This window comes from Saccopteryx leptura, chromosome 1, assembly GCF_036850995.1.
Source record: "Saccopteryx leptura isolate mSacLep1 chromosome 1, mSacLep1_pri_phased_curated, whole genome shotgun sequence".
In the NCBI taxonomy this organism is placed as follows: domain Eukaryota; kingdom Metazoa; phylum Chordata; class Mammalia; order Chiroptera; family Emballonuridae; genus Saccopteryx; species Saccopteryx leptura.
In genome coordinates, this window is record NC_089503.1 from 289,596,074 (window position 1) to 289,602,253 (window position 6,180).

General features: G+C 35.3%; 1 pseudogene; it reads right to left on the reverse strand.

Moving 5' to 3' along the window:
- Window positions 1-3,754: 3,754 nt before the first annotated feature.
- On the reverse strand, window positions 3,755-4,392 carry LOC136388362 (syntaxin-7 pseudogene; annotated as a pseudogene).
- Between the last annotated feature and the right edge of the window lie 1,788 nt (window positions 4,393-6,180).

The following is a 6,180-nucleotide window of genomic DNA, read 5'->3' on the forward strand; positions in this document are numbered from 1 at the left end:
TGCTAAACTCACTTCCCACCATGCGAGTCTCTTCCAGCTGCCATTCACTCTGGGGAGCTGGGCAGCCCTCTCCTACTTTTGCTTTTCCTACCAGTCCTAGTGTGCCTTCTTCAGTGTTTTTTGGTTGAAGAGTACTCTTAGTTTAGTCCAAAGTTGGTTTTTCCAGATGATGGTGCTTAAAATTAGTTTGTAATCCACTTTGGTTCTGGGAGGTGGAAGTTGGTATGTTCACCTACTCCATTGCCATCTTGTCTCTAATTGTTATTATTTAAGTATTCTGAATAAACAATTTAGGTTGCTTCTCATATTGCTTTGACAAGAGGGGTGCTCAAACTGAGCTCGTGACCCCTTGCTCAAGCCAGCGACCTTGGGCTCAAGCCAGAGACCTTGGGCTTTTGAACCTCATCCAACACTAAATACTGTCAGGAATTTTAATGCTATAAGTTTTGAATAGTATATGAAAGTATCATTATGACATTTAGAGGTATTTTCCTGATTACTGAGAGACTGAGCACATCATCTAGGCAGTAATCATTATGAGATTCTCTGTTGTGAGAATGAGAAGTGACTGTTCATGTCTCTTGCTGATTTCCCCTGTATGTTGCCTGATATTTTCCTTTCTAGAAATTGTTATATTTGGGGCATGAGAACTTTTTTTGCTTTATAAGACAGAAATAGCTCTTTTGACTGTCATTTACATTATTATTCTCATATTGGAATCTTTTCATGACCTAAATATATTAATTTTACCTTAATCCAATATCTTATTTTGCTTGTTAGTGATTATAGGGGGCCCATCAAAACTTAGTCAATATTCATAAAGGTAATGAACTACATTAACCTTAGGGTTTATCTTCTTTATTAATGATTAACATACATTTGGAACTATAATACCCTGAAAATTTATTCTTTGTGCTGCTGTCTTTGTCATGCTGTATGGTAGAAGTGAAGTTTATACTTTTCTCATTATCTAATTGATGGAGTATAAGCTTTAGCAAATGATCCTTTCTTCATGAATAAGTTTATACACATGGGTCTATATATATTTTAACATAAAATTTAAGAGGCTGTTCATTTGTCTTAAAAACTATTTTTCTGTCTCTTTTTGTATTCTCAGACATTATTCACACCTATGCCAGTTTTCCTAATATTGTTCTAAAGGCTTCTGGGTCTCCATTAATATTTAACTTATCTCTCTTTAGCCTCAGGAATTAATCATTTCTTTACTCCTGCTTTAATGCCATCAGTTCTTCTTTTGCATGTCAAAATTTATGTAAATGTAGTACATTTTTCAATGGAGGTAATAATGTATTTTTCAACTCTGAATTTTTATTTGATTCATTCATACAGTTTTTTATATCTTTAATTATTTCATCACTGCCATTATATTTTTGTATTATTATTTGAACATAGTTTTATAATATATATATATTTAAATTTATAATGATTATTTTAAAATATTTTTCTAATGTCTCTAACATTTTCTCAGTAAAATCATATTCTATTGATTGATTTTCCCCTTAAGAGTATGGAAGACATTTCTCAGGTTCTTTGATGTTTTTTATGTTTGTATAAGTACATATTTTTGATAATATAATATAGTCAGTATAAAATCTGCTTTATTTTTCTTAGATTTATTAATTATTTTGTAGGATGAAAAGCATTTACTGTAGAATCTTCTCTTAGAAGTGTATATATTCTTGTTTATTTGTATTTTTATCCTGGCTTATCCAGGGTTCTCCTCGGATATGCATAGCTTACTTGACAACCAAAGATTTTTATAATATGTATTCAAGTACTTCAAGTCGGTTTGGCTTCTATCCTCTGTTGTTTGATGTCTGTGTGTGTGTGTACGAGAGTGCTCATTACTTTAACATCAATTTTCAAAGTCCCCTTGTCTTTTATTTTTACTGAATTATCTTTTTTCTTCCTACTGTTGAGCTCATTCTTTTTTCAAAAGCCAGAATGTGTAGAGAGCTGATGTCACCTCTCCAATTGTTCCCTCATTTCTAATATCTTCCTCTTATATTTCTGGCTGGCACTTCTGATTGGCACTGTGCTTGACACCATGTGGACACAACAGCAGACTGCAAAAAGGATGGTCTTCCTCGTTTATCACCTGGTGCATTCAGCACTCTGAGCTGAATATGTAGTAGGCTATTTACCAACTTCTTCCACTGCTGATCAAGTCTGCCCTGTGGCAACACAATTGATATTTGTAGCTTTCCTGAAATTGTAAAAACCCTCATTCTTACTCACTAAAATAAGACAGAAATTGGAGGGGGGTTCATGAGAGCATCCTAGACAGAAAGATTCACATTTGCCATATTCTTTCTTGATTCTCTAGCAATCTATCAATAATAAATAATCACAAGTTATTATTATTCCTTGATCAATTTCAGAGCTGTGAAATTGTTTATTTTGCCCATTTGTCCTTTTCATTTTATCTTACCAATACATTTACATAATGTGTTCATTGTGAAGAAAGGTATTGTAAATTGAAGGACTGTAAGTTCAAAATACTAAATTTTATGTTTTTCTTTTTAAAATCATCTCCTTGTTGGTTGCAAATTTAAAATTAACATAGTGACTTAATATTTTATTTGTTCCCATTTCAAGTCTTATCACTTGGCATGTAAAGCATTACCTTCACTATCAACCTGTTAAATAAGAATACTATAAAATACAGTCTATAAGATAAAATAATCCTTTTATGGTATTTATATTAGTGCATTAAAACAAAATTAATATATAAAGAGGCAAGTAAATTAATTGACAAATATCTAATTCCTTCTTCAATGAAAAGTGGTGCAAAATGGTTACCTACATATAAAAATAAAGAACAGTTTAAAATTTTATACATTATGAACTTTTATCCAAAAGCGGTTCTTTAAATTGCCAGTTATAAAAACCATCATGACGATGAAAAGCACAAGATAACATACTAAACTACTATCTAATAACCATGCATGGTGTCTGATGGACTCCACGTCCATTAGGGTGATCACCTTTTAATTTAGATAAATGTCCATTCAACCTGCTGTGCACTTGAACCTACACAAAATAAAAAGCCAAATACAGCTAAATAACAAAAAAAAATTTAAATTATTTGTTCTTCAAAATGAGTTGTCTGAAAATATCAATTTGACATTTTTTTCTAAGGTAAATTTTATTAGTTACTAAAATCATTCTCTGTTTAATTTTGTTGTTGTTGTTTTGGGGTTTTTTGTATTTTTCTGAAGTTAGAAACGGGGAGGCAGTCAGACAGACTCCCGCATGCGCCTGACCGAGATCCACACCCACCTAGGGGGCGATGCTCTGCCCATCTAGGGCCTTGCTCTGTTGCAACCAGAGCCATTCTAGCGCCTGAGGCAGAGGCCATAGAGCCATCCTCAGCGCCCGGCCAACTTTGCTCCAATGGAGCCCTGGCTGTGGGAGGGGAAGAGAGAGACAGAGAGGAAGGAGAGGGGGAGGGGTAGAGAAGCATATGGGCGCTTCTCCTGTGTGTCCCTGCCGAGAATCGAACCTGGGACTCCTGCATGCTCTACCTGCAGGCCGACGCTCTACCACTGAGCCAACCGGCCAGGGCCTCTGTTTAATTTTAACAAAACCTGCATTCAAAATCTCAATATACAAATAGAAACCAGAGTCAAAATAATGATAAACATAGTCATTTAAATAACAAAGGTTAAGAATTTTGTTCTTCATTGCTAGCCTCTTGTAGATTTCTATGTCATTTTAACATCTTGTGCAGCTACATGCAGAAATGCTTTTTCTGATACTTTCTTGTCCTTGGCAGTTGCTGGTTGGCTTGTTGGACATGAGTGTTACATTTTCAACTTTGGCTTCTATGCTATCTATCATAGGTCCTTGTCATTTACAAATCTTTAAATATATAGTTATTAATTTCAATCATATCAGCTACAAGTTGCCTAATCGAAGACTCTCTCTTGAACAAGGCAGAGGTCATCCTCTGTCATTTCCTCATTCTGCACTTGCACTTGAGGTTGATTTTGGCTTTTCCAGGTTACAAGATTCCTATGTTTGAGCTCTCCTCAGGAAAACCACTGATTCTTTGGAAAAGGGTTCCACTGAAGCAACAAACTTTTTTTTTCAGCTGCTTGCCTCTTGTCCTTTGGAAAGCTTGTCAGTGATGAGATCTTAACCACTAGCAATCCTTCTGTATTTTCCTTTGATGTTGTTAATTGCGGATGGTGGGCAGATATCCAAACCCTTTAATAAATTTACTTATTTCTTTGGCAATTTGTTTAGGATTCTGCTGTTTCTGTTGCAGATGTTGAGTCAATTTTGGTGAATCTTGAGGTGTTGTACATTGTTTCAGGGTCCTCTGTATTTCCATAGAATATGTGTGATCTTCAGGGTGTTAGACATGCTGGGCCAGCTGGGTGGATCACGAACAATTCCTGAACTATATAATGCGGTTGACTTGCTTAGTCACTAATTTCATCGGATGCTGGTGAGCTGTGTGCAGTTTACTGAGCAGTCACCCTCACTGCCTCAAGTTCCTCTTCCCCCATCCCTCTGTGAGTTTACTTTGTGTTTACAAATTTAAATCAGTACACAAGCTTTAACTTAATTTCTCATAAAATATGTGTTCTTACAGACTTTTTTGAACCTTTTCCATATATTCTCATGGATTGAACTCTCTCACAGAAACAATATCAAGTCGTTGTTTTGGGAAAATGGCTCAGTTCTATCTTCAGAACAGTAAGTTTCCTGAGAACTCATATAATTTATGCCTTTATGCTTGCTAAGTCAGGAATTAATCTTTGTAATAAAAAGCAATGTGAACAATTATATAAAGAAACTGTTACTTCTAATATTATGAGAAATATTTAGATTTATATATGTAATTATTATTCTGAAGAGTTTATTTACTACAATATTAAGTTATATATTACCAGGTTAATGATATATTATCTTTGTATTTCAGATCCTCAATAACTGCAGATTTGGACAAGAATTGTATATTAATGAGATTTCAGTGGCCCCAGATGCTCCATTCTGCATCCTGCTCAGAACCAATAACATATGTCTGTAAGCACCAGGCACTTTAGCTTACCTAAATTCAGTAAAATGATCATCTCAACATCAGTAAAGAACACATTTTTAATTTCTTCCCAAACATTTCAGTTACATTTAGAACTATTTGTTAAGATATTCTTCTGAGACCATTTTCTGGTTCACAACAAAATTAAGCGATGAATACGGAGATATTCTATATCCCCCTGTGCCCAAGCATTCAGAGCCTCCCCGTGATCAACATCACTCAGCAGAGTGGTACTTTTCTTACTGAGAATGAATCGACTTTGCTACATCATAGGCACTTAAAGTGACCGGTTTACCTGACTCTCTATCCTTGGTATTCTAGAATCATTTTTTAAACCATATTAATTTTTAAAATATGTATTCTGGTACATATTATATATATGTAAGATTTCAGATATTTATTAAAATTAATCGTTTTGATTATGAATTATAACAAGAGCTATTATTTCTAGGTCTATAATAATGTAAATAATATATCACTCATTTACAAATCAATTAATTTGATCTAGCCCTTGAGTGTTGGAAATGAGAACTGAACATCCAAGAGAGTCACAGAGTTTAAGTCAGTCAAGTCAGGAAAGAGAAACCAGGAGGAGCTTGGTTTAAAGAATTTTCAAATATTATTTGTTGGAGATAGGCTGCACAGAGCAGTTAGAAGAAAATTTTGAATTGTACCAGAGTGTTATTAAGGGTACTAAACATGATATCACATGGAGCCAGGTGCACTTCTTCAGATGGGTGTTAGACGTCATTGAAGACAAAGTCACCACAGAAAACTCTATGGCTGACGTGTTCACTGGATGCTCTGGGACAGAGCAGTTCCAAGTCTGCTGGCCGATATTGGAGAGGACTAATCTCAAGCTGTGCAGACAAACACGAAGACCTCCCTGCCAGCGTCAGCAAATGGAGGCCAGAGGAGAGGGAACTCTGACTAGACACAGAAACTTGCTGGAAGGCGAACACCACAAGCACTCCCTGCACGCATGAGAGAAACAACATGAAACCCAGAGGCAGAGTCCTTTTCCTGCAGTGTCTCTGGAATAAGTGAGCAGACAGGGGAAACAATGATAAAGACCTAGCACCATTGTCTCAGAAAAGGCAATAAAGATA